The sequence below is a fragment of the Eschrichtius robustus genome, chromosome 7, assembly GCF_028021215.1.
Source record: "Eschrichtius robustus isolate mEscRob2 chromosome 7, mEscRob2.pri, whole genome shotgun sequence".
In the NCBI taxonomy this organism is placed as follows: Eukaryota; Metazoa; Chordata; class Mammalia; order Artiodactyla; family Eschrichtiidae; genus Eschrichtius; species Eschrichtius robustus.
In genome coordinates this window covers 41,748,385-41,772,764 of record NC_090830.1, presented here as the reverse complement: position 1 = coordinate 41,772,764, position 24,380 = coordinate 41,748,385, and positions in this window count along the sequence as shown.

Here is a 24,380-nt window from a genome sequence, read left to right as displayed (position 1 = left end):
TGATGCATAAAACAAGGGTTTCAAATTAGCTCAGATACCGTTCCATAAACCCAATATGTAATAGACAAGTCCTACTCCTTGCTCAGGGAACTGGACTCAACACCCCCTATTCACCGCCCAAGAATATATCTGACTACTAAGAATCTTAAACTTATGTATTGATATCTCTCTGTAAGTGAGTCAAGTGGGTGTAAAGCTGCATAAACACAGCAGTGAAAAGCAGCTAAACCCCATTATAAAACTCAATTAATTTTAAAAACCAGTGAAACAAAGACAGTGAAAGAGAGAGAAATTCTTACAAAATTCGTTCAGGGGCTGTGATGCCACCTGGATTGACCATATCTAGACCCGCAGCTGATTGAGACATAAGGGTGGACACTCTTGGGGCTGAGAGGTTTGGTGAGGTTGGGTGAGCAAACACAGACGCTTTAAAGTAATACTGCGTTTTACCCATCCCATGGGTCCCAAATCTCCAGGTTCAAGGGCATCTTCCTACATCGAAAACATTCATGAGAAACCCAGAAGATGGTACACCAAGTGATCGGGAAAGGTTTCTAAAACGCACCTCATTTCTCATCTCCTTGTGCTCGGGTTCGCCATTCCAGCCGCTTTACTAGCAATCTCCCTCCTTGGAGAATCAGCACCTTTAACCTCCTGTTCCATACAGGTGGCAGTTTGTCTTGAGGATGAACGGGAAGAGGGGGAACCAATGAGAGACTAGCTCTAGGTGTTGGGAAAGGCACAGGTCACTCTAATTTCCATCAGGAAGAAGAATTAACCAAAGGCTCAGCCTGCCCCAGGGAACCAGAATAGGTCCTGAAGCCATCCTGCGCTTTTGCGGCCAGCTCCCAAGAAAGCGAGTTGAAAAATGGAACTCAGGGGCACTGCAATTCACAAACCTGCAGAGTTATAAATGATCACTCTCGTCCAAAAATATATTGAGGTAAGGCAATGAAGAGGATTTTAAAGCAAGACAGAATTGCAGGAAACAGTTTTTCACAGGTAGATTGGACTCGCCTTTAAAGCACATGAAATTCTGCAGATCTTCGACAATGATGCAGTTGGCCAAAAAGGGCGTCTGCGTTCTTTCCTGAATAAATTTTGGAAAAAACGCAGATGCTCTTTTTGGCCAACTAAACAAGCGGGCAATGCAAATCAGCATTACTAAAATGTCTCACTTCGCATTGGTCAAAAGGCCCATGCTGAAAAAGTGTAAAACCCAGAAATGCAGGACAGGCCATGGAGAAAAGGGAGCCTTGTTATGCTGATCGGCGGTATGTAAATTGCCACCGGCCACTCTTGAGAAGTGTATGCTGTATCTTAAAACTTCTAAAACACAGAGGTACAGAGCATACAGCACTTCCCCTCATGGACGTATATCTTGGGAAAACCAAAAAATCGACAAGACACAGGCACCCCAAAGTTTAGGGCTGCTCTGTTTAGAAATGCCTCGATTTGCGTACAACTTACATGTCCTTGGAAGGAAAAAATGGATAAAGAAGATGTGGTACTTATGTACAATGGAATATTACTCAGCAATTAAATCAATGAAATAAGGCCAGTGGCAGCAACTCGTGGAGACTGAGGTACGATCATCCTAAGTGACATAAGTCAGACATAAAAAGAGACTTATCATAAGGTATCACTTATAGATAGTATCTAAAAATGCCTACACATGAACGCAATTACAAAACAGAAACGGAGTCACACATTTAGAAAACACACTTATTGCTGCTAAAGGAGAAAGGTGGGGCAGGGTGATGCATAAACCAGGAGGTTGAAATTAGCACAGATACGGTTCCATAAACAAAATAGGTATTCGACAGCACCTACTCTATAGCTCAAAGAGATGGACTCAGCACACTGTTATCACCAGAAAAGGATATATAAGACTGGTAAGAATCTGTAAAAGAATGTATTGATGTCTCTCTTTAAGTGAATCAAGTGGATAGATGTAGAGCAGGAAGAAACACAGTATTGAAAATCAGCTATACCCCATTATAAAATTAAATAACAAGAACAAAATAAAGACAGTGAGAGAGAGAGAGAAATTCTTACAAAATTTGTTCAAGGGCTGTGATGCAACCTGGACTGACCATATCTAGACACAGAGCTGGATGGGACCTAAGGCTCTACACTCGTTGGTCTGAGAGGCTTCGTGAGGATGGGACAGCAAATGCAGCACTTTTAGAGTAATACTGCCTGGCCCCCATTCCATGGGTCCCATACCTCCAGGTGCAGGGGACCCTTCCTACAGCTAAAACATGCATGGCACATCCAGAGGATGGTACACCGTCTGATCGGGAAGACTTTGGAAAAGTCACCTCATCTCCACGTCTCCTGGTATTCGGGTTCCCCAGCTCCTTTCCTTAGAGTCTCCCCACTTTGGGAAGGCAGCACACTCAACAGCCGGTTCTGCACGGCTTGGAATTTTCCGGTGAAGAAGGGGAATGGCGGGATGGAATGAGACACAAGCCTTAGATGTTTGGACAGGCATATGCTACTCTAGTTTCCTACATGGAAGAAGAATTTCCCTATCCTTCAGGTGCCCCAGTAACTGGAATGGGTCTGTAGAAATCCTGCCCCTTTGTGTCTGCTTCCCTAAACAAGTTGAAAACCGGTGCTCAGGGGCACTGCAATTCACAAACATGCAGGGTTGTAATGGACACCTCTAATGGAGTCATTTCTTGAGCCAAGTATTCGTAAAGGCCTTGTAAGCAAGGCAGAATTGCAGGAAAGGGATTTCAAGGGGTAGTTTGCACTCGTCATTAAAGCACATGCAAAGCTGCTGAACATCCCCAGTGATGCAGTTTGCCAAAAAGGCCGTATGCGTTATTCCTTAATATATTCAGGAAAAACCCTTACTCCATTTTTGACCAACAAAACAGGCGGGCAATGTAAATTAATACTATAAAGAGATATCACTTCACACCAGTCAGAATGGCCAACCTCACAAACTGTAAAACCTGAAATGCAGGACAGGGCGTGGAGAAAAGGGAACCCTGACAAGCTGATGGTGGGAATGTAAATTGCTAACAGCCACTCTGGAGAAGTGGGTGGTGATTCCTTAAAAATCTAAAAACCAGAGCTTCAGAGCATATGGCGCTTCCACTCCTGGGCCTGTATCTTGGAAAAAACGTAAATTGACAGGACCCAGGCACTCTAAAATTTATGCAGCCCTGTTTACAAGAGCCTCTACTCGGAAGCGACCTAAAAGTCCTTGGAAGGAAGAATGGATAAAGAAATTATGGTAGATATGTACAATGGAATATTACTCAGCCATGAAGTGAATGAAATAAGGCCATTTAGGGCCACTCAGAAGGACCTACATACATTCATACTAAGTGTCATAAATCAGGCAATGAAAAATATCATATGATATTACTTATCGGTGGAATCTAAAAATTGATAGAAAGGTACTATCTTACAACACCGAAACAGAGTCCCAGACTTAGAACACAAACTTCTGGTTACCAAACTGGAAAGGTGTGTTGGAGGTATAAATCATGAGGTTGGAGTTAGTATATACATATTTACAGAGAGAAAACTTGTAATCAACATGGACCTGCTGTAGAGCACTTGGAACTCTTCTCAACACCCTTTAGTAACCTCAATGGGAAAATAATTCTAAAAAGAATACATAGTTATCTCTGTATAAATGAATCATGTTGGTGTATGTCAAAAATGAACACAACATGATAAATCAACTATATACTCCATTATAAATTTAAAATTAAATTAAAGAAAAGAAAAATGATCACTAAATTTGTTTAGTCGCAGTGAATGTACTAGTGTCACATCCCTGGACACAGACACAATTTGGTCCCAAGGCTGGACTGTTGTGGGCCTGAGGACCTCGGGAGGATATGCCAGCTAATTCGCCCCCCTTGAACATGTAGTACCTGGTCCCCTCTGCATGGGATCACTATCTCCAGGTCTAAGTGTGCCCTCATACTACTAAACCAACCCTCTGACACCCAAAGGATGGTGGACTCTCTGGGCTGGATGACATTTGGAAAATCACCTGCTCTCAACATATCCTGGTGTTTGGGTTCCGACCTCCCGACTCCTTCGTAAGGGTCATCCCACTCTACAAGACAGCACCCTCAACAGGTGATTTTGCAGGGGTTTATACTTGTTCGGAGGATGAAGGGTAAGGGGGAAGAAGGAATGGGACAGGAGCCCTTACATGTTTGGTCAGGCACATTCCACTCTAATTTAATACCCAAGAACAGGACTTGCCCTTCATCTAAGGTTGTGTCAGTAACCAGAGAGGGACAGTAGAAATCCTGCCGCCTTCTGTTTCCCATAACAACAATTCTAAAACTGGACCTTATACGCACTTCATATTCACAACGCCTGGGGAGCTGTAAATGACAACAGCCCTCAAAAAATGTCTTGGGGTAGGTAATCGAAGTAGACTTCAAAACAAGGCAACCTTTCAATAACCCTTTTTCAAGGGATCAATCTTACTGACACTGTTCAAAAAAAAAAAAAAAACCACATATGAAGATACTCACCATTGCTTTATGTTAGACAAATGCAAATCAGATGTACAAAGAAGTATCACCTGGAACCACTCAGAATAGCCATTATCACAATGTCTACAAACAAGAAATGCTTCAGAGGGTGTGGAAAAAAGAGAAATCTACTACTTATTTTTTTTTTAATCTGCGTTGGGTCTTCGTTGCTGCGCGTGGCATTTCTATAGTTGCAGCAAGCGGGGGCTACTCATCGTTGTGGTACGAAGCCTTCTCTTTGTGGTGGCTTCTCTTGTTGTGGAGCACAAGCTGTAGGCACACAGGCTTCAGTAGTTGTGGCTCGTGGGCTCTAGAGCGCAGACTGAGTAGTTGTGGTGCACGGGCTTACTTGTTCTGTGGCATGTGAGATCTTCCCGGGCCAGGGCTCGAACCTGTGTCCCCTGAACTGGCAGGCAGATTCTTAACCACTGCGCCACCAATTCTATGCTATCGGTGGCAATGTCAATTGGTAACAGCCACTATGGAGCACAGAATGGAGGTTACCAGAGTAAGAGGAGGTGGGAGGGATAAATTGGAAATTGGGATTGACATATACACACCACTATATATAAAAGAGATAACAAATAAGGGCTTACTGTATAGCACAGGGAACTCTACTCAATACTCTGTAATGACCTGTATGGGAAAGGAATCCAAAAAGGATTGGACATATGTATAACTGCTTCACTGTGCTGTGCAGCAGAAAGTAACACAACATTGTAAATCAACTCTATTCTAACAAAATTGAAACTTAAATGAAATGAAGTAAAATAAAATAAAATAAAATAGAGCTACCAGATGATCCAGCAAGTTCACTCCTGTGTGCATATCTGGAGGAAAGCATAAATCGAAAAGACACATCTTCCCCAATGTTCACTGCAACACTCTTTACAATAGCGAAGACATGGAAGCAACCAAAATGTCCATCAACATATGAATATAGGTAAAGAATATGTGATACATATATATAAAGGAATATGACTCAGCCATAAAATAGAAGAAAATAATGCCAGTTGCAGTAACATGGATGGACCTAGAGATGATTGTACTAAGTGAAGTAAGTCAGACAGAGTAAGACAAATATTGGGTGATATCACTTCTAGGTGGAAGCTAAAAATTGATACAAATGAACTAACTTACAAAACAGAGGCAGACTCACAGACTTGGAAAACAAACTTATGGTTACCAAAGGGGAGAGGTGGGGGGTAGGGATAAATCAGGAGCTTGGGGTAAACATACGAATATGACTATATATAACAGATAAGCAACAAGGACCTACTGTATAGCACAGGGAGCTCTACTCAGTATTCTGGGAATACCGTTATCAGAAAAGAATCTGAAAAAGAATGAATATATGCATATGTGTAACTGAATCACTTGCTGTGCAGCTGAAATGAACACAACACTGTAAATCAACTATACTCCAATAAAATTTAAATTTCAAAATAAAGAAAATCACCTATATTTCAAAAGAAAAAAAAAAAAAAAAGAATTCCCATCTCTTTATATGGCTTGATAGCTTACTTTTTTAGTGCTCAATATTATCCCATTCCCAGAATATATTAATACTATATCATTTCATTCACCTATTGGAGGACACCTTAGTTTCATTCACATTTTGGCAATATTGAATTAGGTGCTATAAATATCCATATGCAGGTTTTCCTCTGGAAGTATGTTTTTTAAACTACTTTCAGTAAATATCCATGAGAACACTTGACGGATTGTACAGTAAGGGAATGCTCAATATTCTAGCAAGTGTCAATCAGACTACCAAAGTAGCTGTATTATTTTTCATTTCCACCAATGACAAATGACATTTCCTATTGTTCCACATCTCCTACAGAATTTGTTCTTGTCATTGTTCACATTTTAGCCATTCTAAGTGTTACATAGTGGTATGTAATTGTATTTTTAATTTGCTTTTTCATGGCAGCATGTAATCTGGATTATTCTTCTGTATACTTATATGCTTAGTGTCTATTTTCTTTGGTGAGGTGTCCATAAAGTATATTGGTCCACATTTTATTTAGGTTGCTTTCATTTTTTTCTACCCAATCTGTATTTGTTTTATTTATTTTCGTGCCTTATTGCATTAGCAAGGACTTGGAGTAAAATATGGAAAAGGAGTCATGAAAGGGGACATCCTTGCTTTTACCTGAACTTAGTGGAAAAGCTTCATGGTTTTGACCATTAATCATGATGTAAGATAAAAGTTTCCTGTAAATCTTTGTTATCAACTTGAGAAAGCTCCAGTCTATTTCTTTAACTGAGAGTTTTTTATGAAGAATGGGTGTTAGATTTTTTCAAAGTTCTTCTGAATCTATTGATATGCTAATGATTGTCTTTAAGGTGTTGATGTGATGGATATAATTATTTGATTCTAGAATGTTGAGCAAGCCTTTCATACCTGGGATTATTTCCTCTCATTCATGATATAAAATTCTCTCAAAATATTGTTGGATTCGATTTGGTAATATTTTGTTGAGGATTTTTGCATTGATGTTCCTGAGAGATATTGGTCAGTTTTCTTTACTATTCATATGTTCTTCTAAGTTTGGATGTTGTGGATTTAGTGTCAGACATTCATTTGGGGAGATTCTCAGTCATTTTTAAAAAAAATATTTTCTGTTCTTTATTATCTTTATTCTCCTCCTGCTATACCCATTATGTATAGGTCACAGCATTTTTCATTGTTCCACAATTATTGATTACTCTGTTCTGTTGATTTCTTTCCTGCCCATTTTCTCTTTTCTTTTGAGATTTAAAGGTTTCTCCTGATATGTCTTCAAGCTCACAGATATTTCTCCTCAGCCAGCTCTTTGACTGCTAAAACAAAATACGAGAGACTTGGTATTTTATAAACAACAGAATATTTTTGTTTTCTCATAATTGCTGAGGCTGAAAAGTTCAAGAACAAGTAACCAGGGGCTTCCCTGGAGGTGCAGTGGTTAAGAATCTGCCTACCAATAAAGGGGACAAGGGTTCGAGCCCTGGTCCAGGAAGATCCCACATGCCATGGAACAACTAAGCCCGTGCACCACAAATACTGAGCCTGTGCTCTAGAGTCCACAGGCCACAACTACTGAGCCCGTGAGCCACAACTACTGAAACCCACACGCCTAGAGCCCGTGCTCCACAACAAGAGAAGCCACTCAATGAGAAGCCCGCGCACCGCACCAAAGACCCAACACAGCCAAAAAATTAATTAATTAATTATCTAATTAATTTTTTTAAAAAAAGAACAAGTTGCCAGCTGACTTAGTGTCTGACGAGGGACCAATTTCTGGTTCATAGTGTGGGTCTTCTCGCTCGGCAATGAAATCATGGAATGGGCATAAGGTCTTCTGTGTGCTACATTTATTAGGTCACTAATCCCATGTTTGAGGTCTCTGGCCTCATAACCTAATCACCTCCCAAAAGCCCCACCTCCTAATACCATCAACATGGGAGCTGGGTTTCAAAAGTTTAAAATTAGAGATACAAAATATTTACACCATAACAGGGACCACAGAGTTAACTGATTTTTCCTTTCATGTTAAAGGTTTGCACATTTATATTTATTATATAATCCCAAAACCCTTGTTTTTTTTTTTTTATAAGATTCTTTTTCCGTATACGCCAGTACAGACCACTGAGTAGAGTTCCCTGTGCTATAAAGCAGGTCTTTATCTATTTTATATATAGTAGTGTGTATAAGTCAGTCCCAATCTCCCAATTTATCCCTTCCCCACTTATCCCCTGGTAACCATAAGTTTGTTTTCTATATCCATGATTCTATTTCTGTTGTGTAAATAAGTTCATTTGTACCTTTTTTTTTCTTTTTTAGATTCCTCATATAAGCAATATCATATGATATCTGTCTTTCTGTGTCTGACTTGCTTCACTCAGTATAACAATCTCTAGGTCCATCCATGTTGCTACAAAACCCTTAATTGTTAAGGATAACTCTCAATTTTTCCCAGTATCATCAGCAATTCTTTCTGGCAGACACGTGATAACACTTTTTAAACAGGGATATTGAGACCAAGGCTCCTGACCTGCAAACAAACAAAACATCATTCATATAGTGAAAACTTTGCAAATCAAAGGATGAAAGCACTTGGTCTAAATCCCTTTGCACCCACTGCTGACAGAGGGCAGAGGAGTTTGACTCACTATTCTTCCTTACGTGCACTTCTTCCTAATGGGGTATTCCATCTAAAACTTATAAGAAGCGGGGATGTATCATGGAACACACCAATCGCTACTACAGATTCTGAAGCAGCAAAAAACAAACAAACAAACAAACAAAAAAAAACATGATGAATCCATCCAAAGGGTTCTGTCCACACTGTTACAATAGTTTCCCTCACACTGTGAACACTTTTCAAACCCTATCACTTGAACCTATTTTTATTTTTTTCAACAAAAATAATGTTAATCTGCAGTCAGACACTCCAGTAATATTACACTATCCCTTGTGCAAGTATGTAGGGATTTGAGGAGTTATGGGAGGCCACCATGAGAGGTTGCCTAGAGTAATTAGGACATTTCATTTAATGTTGGTTCTTCTCCCTAAGATGTCTGCTATCCTCTTCTTTTTGTAGCTACTAGCATTGAGAAAGTGACCAAGATAAGGCCCTTCTCTTTTACTGCCCATGAATGCAACTGTGATTAACCCCACAGAACTTGGTGCTTCCAGAATCCCCTGAACCTACTGACCCTCCATGCATGGCATGGCATAGATAAGGATGGTGACATGTATCCTTGTATAGAGCATGTTATAAAATGTTTGACTCTTCCCTTCCTCATAATTCCAAAGAATAGATTTCTTTGGATTTCTGCTTAATGCTGCTGGAGTTGGTACATAAGTTGAGGGAGGTATCAGGGCACACCAAAAGAGAGGGTAACTGCACAGAAAATACAAGCAGGTACATTTCTGTGTAGTTTCAAGCAGCTTATTTGCTATATCAACCATGGTGACATGTTGACCCTTCCTCTTTCTACTAGTAGTACAACAAACATAAAGGATATTTAGGCTGCTTGTTTTATCCCCACCTCTCACAATTGATCTGCATTAACATATAGGACAATGAAGGGCCCTTTCTACCATCTTAACCAATATTTGAGAACTAGAAAATGTCCAGATTTTTCTGGGGTTTATTTTCATATTCCCCAATCAGGCCTATGAAGGAATCTTACCTATTGTGTTTAATGAAGTCATATCTCTGACGGCATCCCATCATCAACAAAACTGGAAAGAAATTTGAAGTGTCTTTGATTTTACCATATTTGAAATAACAATATTTTAGCCTGAGACGTTTTTTGGATTTTAGAAAAAAATATTTTAAATGAGACAAAAAATCATTTTTATGACACAAGAAGACAGCAATAGTTTTATATTTGTATCTGTTCCACTTGCACACAAGTGTCTCATGGTGTTATGTAAAGCTCTCCTGTTGGGTGCTGTGCATGGTGCAAGTATGGATTAAAGCTTAGGAATCTTAAGCTTCAGTCACCTGAAATATTTAAATTAGGATGCAAGCAATCCTGTCCAACATTTGAAAAGAGCAAGACACTCTCTTTATTTTATTTGTTAGGTAATTAATCTGTCTTTTCCCCAAGGAGAGAAACAAGTGGCATCTTCCATCAATGTGTTGCACAAATATCTTTGAACAGAGAGTGCAAGCAGAGGCTGATACAGGATGTGAAAAAAAAAAATGAGAGACCCTTGTGGCATTTTCTCCTAACTTATTGCAATCCTCCATTTAAAATGTGGGAATAATCAATCTTCTGAGGAAAAAGGCCCAAGGAAGGTTTTTCCTTCTGTGGAATAATGGGATTGCTAAAGATTTCAGGAGGCAAGACGAATTAGTGAGAATGACCATGAGAAATCAGAGAAAAGTCAGATCCATGGATGAAGTGATGTTTACCACTGTGAATCAATGAGAAGTAGGAGCAAATGAAAAGAAAGCTGATACAACATTTTCTGAATAAATGTAACCTTTCAGCTGTCATAGAAAAATTAATGCTCACTATGATACAACATATTTAGTTTAGAAAGTTAACTTAAATTTAAAGCTTAATAATTACATTTATTGAAGAAATGAAAACATATTTGTGGTTTAGAATAAATAATGTGTTCTGCTACAGGTAAGAAGACTACATAAATAAATAGAAATAAGACTAAATAAATAAAGAGGAAAATAACAAATTAGATGTTATTAACATTAAAAACTGACACTCATCTAAAGAAAGAGAAGGAGAGACAGAAAGAGAGAAGAACTCATCTCAAGCATGTATTAAAAACTCCTAAATAAGAAGTCTTCAGATGTTAAAAAAAAGGAAGTCTTCAATAAGAAGATAATGGAATAGCAAAATGGGGGAAATATACCAAAAGATATTTCAAAAAAGAGAGTACAGAATGTTAAGTAATCATATCAAAAGATGCTTGGCTTCTTAGTAGTCAATTAAATGCAAAAGCGTGATACCTGGAATTATCACTCACCAACCAGAAAGTTCAAATGAAAATGACAGGTATTATCAAGTTTGACAAGAATGTGTATAATCCTTGAATCTCATTCACTGCTGCTGAAGATGAAAAATCATACAAATGTTTTGAAAATATTTAGAAATATCTAAAAAGATAAACACAAGAAAGCTATGACTCGAAAATTTTACTACTACGTGTATACTGAACAATAATTTATACACACACCACCAAAGCTCAAGTTCTAGAATTTATATACCAGTGCTGTTCTCAATAGACACAAACTGAAAATCACTCATATTGTAATACACATTGGAATAAATTAATTAATAGTTAAATATTTACATTATGGAATCCTATGCAACAGTGGCAATGCATGATCACAACAACAGGCAACCATATAGGCATATTCACAAACAACATAAAATAAAAAAAGCCCAATCCAAAAGTGATTTTACTGTGCCATAACATTTATATAAAATACAAAATACAGGTAAAGTTATCTTTTTGTTAGATACAAGAACAATATTAAACCTTAAGGGGAGTCACTAGAATGGGACCAGGGGGCCTCTGAGTATCTGGCAATTTTCTGTGTCTTTATCTAGAAGCTATGTTTAGAGTGTATTCAGATGCTGAATTTTCTGAAATTTGTCATTTCCTTACAAACCATGCATGTTTTTCGTTGTTTTTTATACATAACAAAAACTAAAAAAGATAGACGAGGGAAGGTAATTGTATTAGCACTTTAATAGCCATGCTTTTCAAGGTGGAAGTGAAAAGTATTAAATACTTGACATTGTGATTACTTCTTAAAAGTAAGGTGAAAATTTGAGGTTAATAAATAAGACATACTTCTTCATATTTAATCCTCAAAGAGGAGGGGTAGAAAGGAGTATTATTTTTTTTTTCTTTAATACAGAATCGTTAAGATAGAAAATAATGAAAACAGACTAGGTTTAAAAAAGAGCACACTGGACTTCCCTGGTGGCACAGTGGGTAAGAATTTGCCTGCCAATGCAGGGAACAGGGGTTCCATCCCTGGTCTGGGAAGATCCCACATGCCGCAGTGCAACTAAGCCCGTGTGCCACAAGTACTGAGCCTGTGCTCTAGAGCCTGCAAGCAACAACTATTGAGCCTGCATGACACAACTATTGAAGCCCATGCACCTAGAGCCCATACTCCACAACAAGAGAAACCACTGCAAGGAGAAGCCCGTGCACCACAACGAAGAGTAACCCCTGCTTCTCTAGTAACAACTGGAGAAACCCTGTGCAGCAACGAAGACCCAACACAACCAAAAATTTAAAAAATTAAATCTTTTGACTTCTGAGATGACTCACTCACGTGGCTGTAGGTAAGAGGCCTCAGTTCCTTGCCACATGGATCTCTCCTTAGGGCTGCTTGAGTGTCCTCATGACATGGCAGCTGGCTTACCCCAGGATGAGTGATCTAGCAGAAACCAAAGCAGAAGCTGCAATGTCTTTTATAACTTTGGAAGCTGCACTTTGTCATTTCTGCAATTTCTTATTAGTTAAACAGTCAACCCTTTTCAAGTGCGAGGAGCCACACTGGTACATGGAGACTGGGAGATAATTAGGGGATAATTAGGTCCATCTTGGAGGCTGGCTACCAAAGTGGCTGACTAGCCAAAGTCTGAATTTTGTTTTCTTCACTTCTGGAGAGAAAGTGGTCAGTGCACCTCATGGGTGGTCTTTGAGATGTACCAAAGCTACCTCTTGCTCTCACCCCCAGCTGTGTGGCTGACAGGGTCTTGGTGCTCCAGCCGGGTGTCAAGCCTGTGCCTCTGAGGTGGGAGAGCCGAGTTCAGGACATTGGTCTACCAGAGACCTCTGGCACCTTGTAATATCAAATAGCGAAAGCTCTCCCAGAGATATCCGTCTCAACGCTAAGAACCAGCTCCACTCAGAGACCAGCAAGATCCAGTGCTGGACATCCCATGCCAAACAACTAGCAAGACAGGAATGCAGGCCCACCCATTAGCAGAGAGGCTGCCAAAAATCACAATAAGGTCACAGACACCCCAAAACACACCACCAGATGCGGATCTGTCCACCAGAAAGACAAGATCCAGACACACCCACCAGAACACAGGCACCAGTCCCCTCCATCAGAAAGCCTACACAACCCACTGAACCAAACTTAGCCACTGGGGGCAGACACCAAATACAACGCGAACTACGAATCTGCAGCCTCTGAAAAGGAGACCCCAAACACAGTCCCCAAAGCCAAATGAGAAGACACAGAAACACACAGCAGATGAAGGAGCAAGGTAAAAACCCACCAGACCAAACAAATGTGGAGGAAATAGGCAGTCTACCTGAAGAAGAATTCAGAGTAATGATGATCCCAAATCTTGGAACTGGAATGGAGAATAGACAAGAAACGTTTAACAAGGACCTACAAGAACTAAAGAGCAAACAAACAATGATGAACAACACAATAAATGGAATTAAAAATTCTCTAGAAGGAAACAATAGCAGAATAACTGAGGCAGAAGAATGGATAAATGACCTGGAAGATAAAATAGTGGAAATAACTACTGCAAAGCAAAATAAAGAAAAAAGAATGAAAAGAATTGAGGACAATCTGAGACATCTCTGGGAAAACATTAAACACACCAACATTCGAATATAGGGGTCCCAGAAGCAGAAGAGAAGAAGAAAGACACTGAGAAAATATTTAAAGAGATTTTAGTTGAAAACTTCCCTAATATGGGAAAGGATATTGTTAATCAAGTCCGGGAAGCGCAGGGAGTCCCATACAAGATAAACCCAAGGAGAAACATGCCAAAACATATATTAATCAAACTATCAAATATTAAATACAAAGAAAAAATATTAAAAGCAGCAAGGGAAAAACAACAAATAACATACAAGGCAATCCCCATAAGGTTAACAGCTTAACTTTCAGCAGAAACTCTGCAAGCCAGAAGGGACTGGCAGGACATATTTAAAGTAATGAAAGGGGAAAAGCTACAACCAAGATTACTCGACCCACCAAGGATCTCGTTCAGATTCGACAGAGAAATTAAAACCTTTACAGACAAGCAAAAGCTAAGAGAATTCAGCACCACCAAACCCGCTTTACAACAAATGCTAAAGGAACTTCTCTAGGCAGGAAACACAAGAGAAGGAAAAGACCTACAATAAGAAACCCAAAACAATTAAGAAAATGGTAATAAGAACATACATATCAATAATTACCTTAAATGTAAATGGATTAAATGCTCCAACCAAAAGACACAGACTGGCTGAATGGATCCGAAAACACGACCGGTATGTATGTGGTCTACAAGAGACCCACTTCAGACATAGGGACACATACAGATGGAAAGTGAGGGGATGGAATAAGATATTCCATGCAAATGGAAATCAAAAGAAAGCTAGAGTAGCAATTCTCATATCAGACAAAAAAGACTTTAAAATAAAGACTATTACAGGAGACAAAGAAGGACACTACATAATGATCAAGGGATCAATCCAAGAAGAAGATATAACAATTGTATATATTTATGCACCCAACATAGGAGCACCTCAATACATAAGGCAAATCCTAACAGCCATAAAAGGGGAAATCGACAGTAACAGAATCCTAGTAGGGGACTTTAGCACCCCTCTTTCACCAATGAACAGATCATCCACAATGAAAATAAATAAGGAAACACAAGCTTTAAATGTTACATTAAACAAGATGAACTTAATTGATATTTAGAGGACATTCCATCCAAAAACAACAGAATACACTTTTTCTCAAGTGCTCCTGGAACATTCTCCAGGATAGATCATACCTTGGGTCACAAATCAAGCCTTGGTAAATATAAGAAAATTGAAATCGTATCAAGTATCTTTTCTGACAACAATGCTATCAGACTAGATATCAATTACAGGAAAAAAATCTGTAAAAAATAGAAACACATGGACGCTCAACAATACACTACTTAATAACCAAGACATCACTGAAGAAATCAAAGAGGAAATAAAAAAATACCTAGAAACAAATGACAATGAAAACATGAAGACCCAAAACCTATGGGATGCAGCAAGAGCAGTTCTAAGAGAGAAGTTTATAGCAATACAATCCTACCTCAAGAAACAAGAAATATCTCAAATAAACAAGTTAACCTTACACCTAAAGCAATTAGAGAAAAAAAAAAAAAAAAAAAAAAACAAAGTCAGCAGAGGAAAGACATCATAAAGATCAGACCAGAAATAAATGAAACAGAAATGAAGGAAACAACAGCAAAGATCAAAAAAACTAAAAGCTGGTTCTTTGAGAAGATAAACAAAATTGATAAACCATTAGCCAGACTCATCAAGAAAAAAAGGGAGACGACTCAAATCAATAGAATTACAAATGAAAAAGGAGAAGTAACAACTGACACTGCAGACATACAAAGGATCATGAGAGATTACTGCAAGCAACTATATGCCAATAAAATGGACAACCTGGAAGAAATGGACAAATTCTTAGAAAAGCACAACCTTCCAAGACTGAACCAGGAAGAAATAGAAACTACAAACAAACCAATCCCAAGTACTGAACTTGAGACTGTGATTAAAAATCTTCCAACAAACAAAAGCCCAGGACCAGATGGCTTCACAGGCAAATTCTATCAAACATTTAGAGAAGAGTTAACACCTATCCTTCTCAAACTCTTCCAAAATATAGCAGAGGGAGGAACTCTCCCAAACTTATTCTATGAGACCACCATCTCCCTGACACCAAAACCAGACAAAGATGTCACAAAGAAAGAAAACTACAGGTCAATATCACTGATGAACATAGCTGCAAAAATCCACTGCACAATACTAGCAAACAGAATCCAACAGCGCCTTAAAAGGATCATACACCATGATCAAGTGGGGTTTATCCCAGGGATGCAAGGATTCTTCAATACATGCAAATCAATGTGATACACCATATTAAAAAACTGAAGGATATAAACCATATGGTCATCTCAATAGATGCAGAAAATGCTTTCGACAATATTAAACACCCATTTATCATAAAAACCCTCCAGAAAGTAGGCATAGAGGGAACTTTCCTCAACATAATAAAGGCCATATATGACAAACCCACAGCCAGCATCGTTCTCAATGGTGAAAAAGTGAAATCATTTCCACCAAGATCAGGAACAAGACAAGGTTGCCCACTCTCACCACTATTATTCCACACACTTTTGGAATTTTTAGCTACAGCAATCAGAGAAGAAAAAGAAATAAAAGGAATCCAAATCGGAAAAGAAGAAGTTAAGCTCTCACTGTTTGCAGATGACATGATACTATACATAGAGAATCCTAAAGATGCTACCAGAAACCTACTAGAGTTAATCAACGAACTGGTAAGGTTGCAGGATACAAAATTAACGTACAGATATCTCTTTCATTCCTATACACTAAAGATGAAAATTCTGAAAGAAAAATTAGGGAAACACTCCCATTTACCACTGCAACACAAAGAATAAAATACCTAGGAATAAACCTACCTAAGGAGACAAAAGACGTTTACTCAACAAACTATAAGACACTGATGAAAGAAATCAAAGATGACACAAACAGATACAGAGATATACCATGTTCTTGGATTGGAAGAATCAACATTGTGAAAATGACTCTACTACCCAACGCAATCTACAGATTCAATGCAATCCCTATCAAACTACCAATGGAATTTTCCAGAGAACTAGAACAAAAATATTTCACAATTTGTATGGAAACACAAAAGACCCCGAACAGCCAAAGCAATCTTGAGAAGAAAAACAGAGCTGGAGGAATCAGGCTCCCTGACTTCAGACAATACTACAAAGCTACAGTAGTCAAGACAGTATGGTACTGGCACAAAAACAGAAATATAGAGCAATGGAACAGGAGAGAAAGCCCAGACGTAAACCCATACACATATGGTCCCCTTATTTTTGATAAAGGAGGCAAGAATATACAATGGAGAAATCACAGCCTCTTCAATAAGTGGTGCTGGGAAAACTGGACAGCTACCGGTAAAAGAATGAAATTAGAATACTCCCTAACACCATACACAAAAATAAACTCAAAATGGATTAGAGACCTAAATATAAGACTGGACACTATAAAACTCTTAGAGGAAAACATAGGAAGAACACTCTTTGACATAAATCACAGCAAGATCTTTTTTGATCCACCTCCTAGAATAATGGAAATAAAAACAAAAATAAACAAGTGGGACCTAATGAAACTTCAAAGCTTTTGCACAGCAAAGGAAACCATAAACAAGACGAAAAGACAACCCTCAGAATGGGAGAAAATATTTGCAAATGAATCAACGGACAAAGGATTAATCTCCAAAATATATAAACAGCTCATTCAGCTCAATATTAAAGAAACAAACACCCCAATCCAAAAATGGGCAGAAGACCTAAATAGACATTTCTCCAAAGAAGACATACAGACGGCCATGAAGCACATGAAAAGATGCTCAACATCACTAATTATTAGAGAAATGCAAATCAAAACTACAATGAGGTATCACCTCACTCCTGTTAGAATGGGCATCATCAGAAAATCTACAAACCACAAATGCTGGAGAGGGTGTGGAGAAAAGGGAAACCTCTTGCACTGTTGGTGGGAATGTAAATTGATACAGCCACTATGGAGAACAATATGGAGGTTCCTTAAAAAACTAAAAATAGAATTACCATATGACCCAGCAATCCCACTACTGGGCATATACCCAGAGAAAACCGTAATTCAAAAAGACACACGCACCCGAATGTTCATTGCAGCACTATTTACAATAGCCAGGTCATGGAAGCAACCTAAATGCCCATCAACAGACGAATGGATAAAGAAGATGTGGTACGTATATACAATGGAATATTACTCAGCCATAAAAAGGAACGAAATTGAGTCATTTGTTGAGACGTGGATGGATCTAGAGACTGTCATACAGAGTGAAGTAAGTCAGAAAGAGAAAAACAAATATCGTATATTAATGCATGCATGTGGAACCTAGAAAAATGGTACAGATGAGCCAGTTTGCAGGGCAGAAGTTGAGACACAGATGTAGAGAATGAACATATGGACACCAAGGGGGGAAAAGTGCGGTGGGGTGGGGATGGTGGTGTGCTGAATTGGGCGATTGGGATTGGCATGTATACACTGATGTGTATAAAAGTGATGCCTAATAAGAACCTGCAGTATAAAAAAACAAACAAAACAACTAAAACTAAACTTTCATTGGGTTATTTGTATGGAAATATGTTAATATAAATGTTTCAGACATTACACGAAATTTCTAAAAATCTTATATTTGTATTTGTATGGAAATATGTATGGAAATATGTTAATATAAATGTTTCAGACATTACATGAAATTTCTAAAAATCTTATATGTTCTGGTATAATGTTATAAGTAATAATCCTAGTTATTACTTTAAAATGTATATCTCAGAAATAACTAATTTTCTTGTCAACTGCATTATTATGAACTTTCATCAAATCTTTAACCGTGGTCATTTTTAAGTCTTTTGTCATTTACAGACAGTTCTGGGTGTACTCTGATGATTTTGCAAATATGTTCCTGTAAAAGGTTTACATCTTCAAGAAATTCATGGAAAAGACTCTGACAAGTACAGGTTTCTGGTAACTGACTGTACTGCTGAACTGAATGAATAAGCATTTTCAGAACTCTAATGAAAAACTGATGAACTCATAAAAGTGCTAACAAAAGATGAAGATGAAAAAAAAAATTAATTACATGGGACTGAGTGAACTGATGAGGATGAGTATAATTTTTGTGACTTTCTGTCTGAATTAAAAAAAAAAAATCCCACAAGGACTCAGAGGCAAAGAATATACAAATCAATTTTCACTGCAAAGTAAAGGAGCTGTTACAGTGGAGGATTACTGGACTGAATGTCAATATTATGACATAGTATGAGTGTGTTTCATGTTTGGTAATTGCAATCACAATTTCACAATTTGTATGGAAACACAAAAGACCCCGAACAGCCAAAGCAATCTTGAGAAGAAAAACAGAGCTGGAGGAATCAGGCTCCCTGACTTCAGACAATACTACAAAGCTACAGTAGTCAAGACAGTACGGTACTGGCACAAAAACAGAAATATAGAGCAATGGAACAGGAGAGAAAGCCCAGACGTAAACCCATACACATATGGTCCCCTTATTTTTGATAAAGGAGGCAAGAATATACAATGGAGAAATCACAGGCTCTTCAATAAGTGGTGCTGGGAAAACTGGACAGCTACCGGTAAAAGAATGAAATTAGAAGACTCCCTAACACCATACACAAAAATAAACTCAAAGTGGATTAAAGACCTAAATGTAAGGCCAGACACTATCAAACTCTTAGAGGAAAACATAGGCAGAATACTCTATGACATCAATCACAGCAAGATCCTTTTTGACTCACCTCCTAGAAAACGGAAATTAAAAAGAAACATAAACAAATGAGACCTAAGGAGACTTAAAAGCTTTTGCACAGCAAAGGAAAACGTAAACAAGACGAAAAGGCCACCCTCAGAAGGGGAGAAAATATTTGCCAATGAAGCAGCTGACAAAGGATTAATCTCCAAACTTTACAAGCAGCCCATGCAGCTCAATATCAAAAAAAAAAAAAAAAAAAAAACAACAACCCAATCCATAAATGGGCAGAAGACCTAAATAGACATTTCTTCAAAGAAGATATACAGATTGCCAACAAACACATGAAAGAATGCTCAACACCACTGATCATTAGAGAAATGCAACTCGAAATTACAATGAGGTATCACCACACACAGGTAAGAATGGCCATCATCAAAAAAATCTACAACCAATAAATGCTGCAGAGGTGTGGAAAAAAGGGAACCCCCTTGCACCGTTGGTGGGAGTGTAAATTGATACAGCCACTATCGAGAACGGTATTGAGGTTCCTTAAAAAACTAAAAATAGAACTACCATATGACACAACAATCCCACTACTGGGCATATACCTGGAGAAAACCATAATTCAAAAAGAGTCATGTTCCACAATGTTCATTGCAGCTCTATTTTCAATAGCCAGGACATGGAAGCAACCTAAGTGTCCATCAACTGATGAATGGGTAAAAAAGATGTTGCACGTCTTCAATATAAAATGGAATATTCCTCAGCCATAAAAAGAAATGAAATTGAGTTATTTGTAGTGAGATGGATGGACCTAGAGTCTGTCATACACAGTGAAGTAAGTCAGAAAGAGAAAAACAAATACTGTATGCTAACACATATATGTGGAATCTAAAAAGAAAAGGAAAAGAAACCGTTGGGAAGAACCTAGGGACAGGACAGGAATAAAGACGCAGACATAGAGAATGGACTTGAGGACATGGGGAGGGGGAAGGGTAAGCTGGGACGAAGTGAGAGAGTGGCATGGACTTATATATACTACCAAATGTAAAATAGCTAGCTAGTAGGAAACAGCTGCATAGAAGAGGGAGATCAGCTCAGTGCTTTATGACCACTTAGAGGGGTGGGATAGGGAGGGCGGGAGGAAGACGCAACAGGGAGGAGATATGGGGATATATGGATATGTATAGCTGATTCACTTTGTTCTAAAGCAGAGACTAACACACCATTGTAAAGCAATTATAGTCCAATAAAGATGTTAAAATTAAATAAATAAATAAATGAATAATTTATGCCCCCCCCAAATTAAATCTTTTTTAAAAATAAATAAATAAAAAAAGAGCACTCAATGACATGGAACGCTAAACCTAAGTATTTTCAGTACTATAGTAAATGTAAATGGATTAATATCTCCTATTAAAGTGTAATTTTTTATATTATGTGCAACTCAATTTTTTTCACAGTATACAGGTAAAATAAAAGAATTACATTAGAAAGGAGAAAACATTCCATGTATTTAAAAACAATAAAACAATAAGCATATAATAAGCATCTTAGATATATGTAGTCTTTAAGTTCAGAACAATTTGTCATTATTGGAATTAGTATTATTATACCAATTTCTTTAAAACATTTCAATACTTGTTGTATTTGAAAAAGTATTTTAATATTTTTTCTTCTCTCTTTTGTGGTCTAATACATGGTAAGTATTTAGCTGCTAACATAACTTAAAAATATATATATTTTTTACAGCCGAACAAAACTGAATCAAGAAGAAATAGATAACTTGAACATACTGATCACTAAAAGCAAAATAGAGGGCTTCCCTGGTGGCGCGGTGGTTGAGAATCTGCCTGCCAATGCAGGGGACACGGGTTCGAGCCCTGGTCTAGGAAGATCCCACATGCCGCGGAGCAACTGGGCCCGTGAGCCACAACTACTGAGCCTGAGCGTCTGGAGCCCGTGCTCCACAACAAGAGAGGCCACGATAGTGAGAGGCCCATGCACCGTGATGAAGAGTGGCCCCCGCTCGCTGCAACTAGAGAAAGCCCTCGCACAGAAACGAAGACCCAACACAGCCAAAATAAATAAATAAATAAATAGAATTTTTTAAAAAATAGAATCTGTAATTTAAAAAAACTCCCTACCAACAGAAGTCCAGGATCAGATGGTTTCACAGGCAAATTCTACCAAATATAAAAAGCAGAACTTACACAGATTCTTCTCAAACTCTTCGAAAAGATTGAAGAGTAAGGAATACTTCCAAAGACATTCTATGAAGCCACTATCACGCTGATATCAAAAACAGATGGGGAGGGGGGACTTCCCTGGTGGCACAGTGGTTAAGAATCTGTCTGCCACTGCAGGGGACATAGGTTCGAGACCTGGTCTGGAAAGATCCCACATGCCATGGAGCAACTAAGCCTGTGTGCCACAACTACTGAGCCTGCGCTCTACAGCCCACGAGCCACAACTACTGAGCCTGATAGCCACAACTGCTGAAGCCCACGCACCTAGAGCCCATGATGTGCAACAAAAGAAGCCACCACAATGAACAGCCTGCACACCACAACGAAGAGTAGCCCCCGCTCACCGCAACTAGAGAGAGCCCGAGCACAGCAACGAATGCCCAATGCATCCAAAAATAAATAAAGAAAGAAATTTACTTAAAAAAAAAAAAAAAAAACAAATAAAACAGATGGGGACTTTTCTGGTGGTCCAGCAGTTAAGATTTCGCTTTCCAGTGCAGGGGGTGCGGGTTCAAGCCCTGGTTTTGGAGCTAAGATCCCACATGCCTCACAAACAAGAAACCAAAACATAAAACAGAAGCAATATTGGAACAAATTCAATAAAGACTTTAAAAAAAAAACACAGAAAAAGACACTACCAAAAAAGAAAACTGCAGGCCAATATCGTTGATAAATATAGATGCAAAAATTCTCAACTGAATATTAGAAAACCGAATCCGACAACACATAAGAGGATCATACACCATGACCAAATTTGATTCACCCCAGTTTCACAAAGCTGTTTCAAACATATGCAAATCAATCAACATGATACACCCCATCGACAAAGGAAAAACAAGAAACAAACGATCATCTCAATAGATGGCGAAAAAGCATTTGAAAAGCTGCAACATCCATTCATGGTAAAAACACTTACCAACGTGGGTACAGAGGAAATATATCTCAACATACTAAAAGCTATTTATGACAAACCCACAGCCAATATAATACTCAACGTTCATAAGCTGAAAGCCTTCCCGCTAAAATCTGGAACAAGACAAGGATGCCCACTCTCACGTCTTCTCTTCAACATAGTATTGGAAGTCCTAGCCACAACAATCAGACAAGAAAAAGAAATAAAATCTAACCAAGTTGGAAGGGAAGAGGTAAAGTTGTCATTATATGCAGATGACATGATAATATATATAAAGGAAACCCTAAAAATTCCACACAAACACTACTAGAACTGATAAACAAATTCAGCAAAGTAGCAGGATACAAGATTAACATATATAAATTGGTTGCATTTCCTGGTTTTTCTTTCTTTTTTTTTTAAATTTATTTTGGCTGCATTGGGTCTTCATTGCTGTGCACGGGCTTTCTCTAGTTGTGGCCAGTGGGGACTAGACTTTCTTGTGGTGTGCAGGCTTCTCATTGCAGTGGCTTCTCTTGTTGTGGAGCACGGGCTCTAGGCATGCAGGCTTAAGTTGTGGCACATGGGCTCAGTATTTGTGGCTCACTGGCTCTAGAGTGCAGGCCAAGTAGTTGTGGCACACAGGTTTAGTTGCTCCACGGCATGTGAGATCTTCCTGCATCAGGGCTCAAACCCGTGTCCCCTGTATTGGCAGGCGGATTCTGAACCACGGAGCCACCAGGGAAGTCCCTGGTTGCATTTCTTTACACTAACAATGAAATATCAGAAAGGAAATGTAAACAAGCAATCCTTTTTTTAATGGCATCAAAAAAATTAAATGCTTAGGAATAAACCTCACCAAGGAGGTGAAAGACTTATATACTGAGAACTACAAAACATTAGTAAAGGAAGCTGAAGATGATTCAAAGAAATGGAAAGACATCCCACGCTCTTAGATGGGAGGAATTAATACTGTTAAAATGGCTACACTACCCAAAGCAATCTACAGATTTAATGTGATCCCTATCAAATTACCCATGACATTTTCCCCAGAACTAGAACAAATAATCCTAAAATGTATCCGGAACCATAAAAAGTCAGAAATGTGAACACAATCCCCAGGAAAAAGAACAAAGCAGGAGGCATAACCCTCCTAAACTTCAGAAAATACTACAAAGTTACAGTAATCAAAGCCGCATTGTATTGGCACAGAAAGAGATACATGGATCAATGGAATAGAATAGAGAGCTAAGAAATAAACCCACACACCTATGGGCAATTAACCTTTGACAAAGGAGGCAAGAATATACAATGGGGAAAAGACAGTCTCTTCAGCAAGTGGTGTTTTGAAAGTTGGAGAGCCGTATGCAAATCAGTGAAGTCAGAACATACCCTCACACCATACACAAAAATAAACTCAAAACGGCGTATATGCTTAAATATAAGATAGGACACCTTATAACTCCTAGAAGAGAGCATAAGCAAAACATTCTCTGACATAAGTCATACCAAAATTTTCCTAGGTAGTTCTCCCTAGGCAGTACAAATACAGTAAGTCACCTACATACGAACCTTCAAGTTGCAAACTTTCAAAGATGCAAACGTCCATTCGCGTGTCCAATCATGTAAGTTAGTTCACGTGTCTGGCATACATTGTCACGTGCGTGCTTCCTCTCTATGTGGTTGTGCTTTTGTGTACTTTACAGTACTGTATGGAGTACAGTAGTACAGTACATTTATTTCAAGCCCAAGATGTCTGGAAGCAAGCGTAAAAGCAGAGGTGATGTAGCTGGTACTGTTAAGAAGCGCCGAGCGATAATGACGGAAACAAAAGTGAAAGTAATTGAGAGAGTGGAGCGAGGCA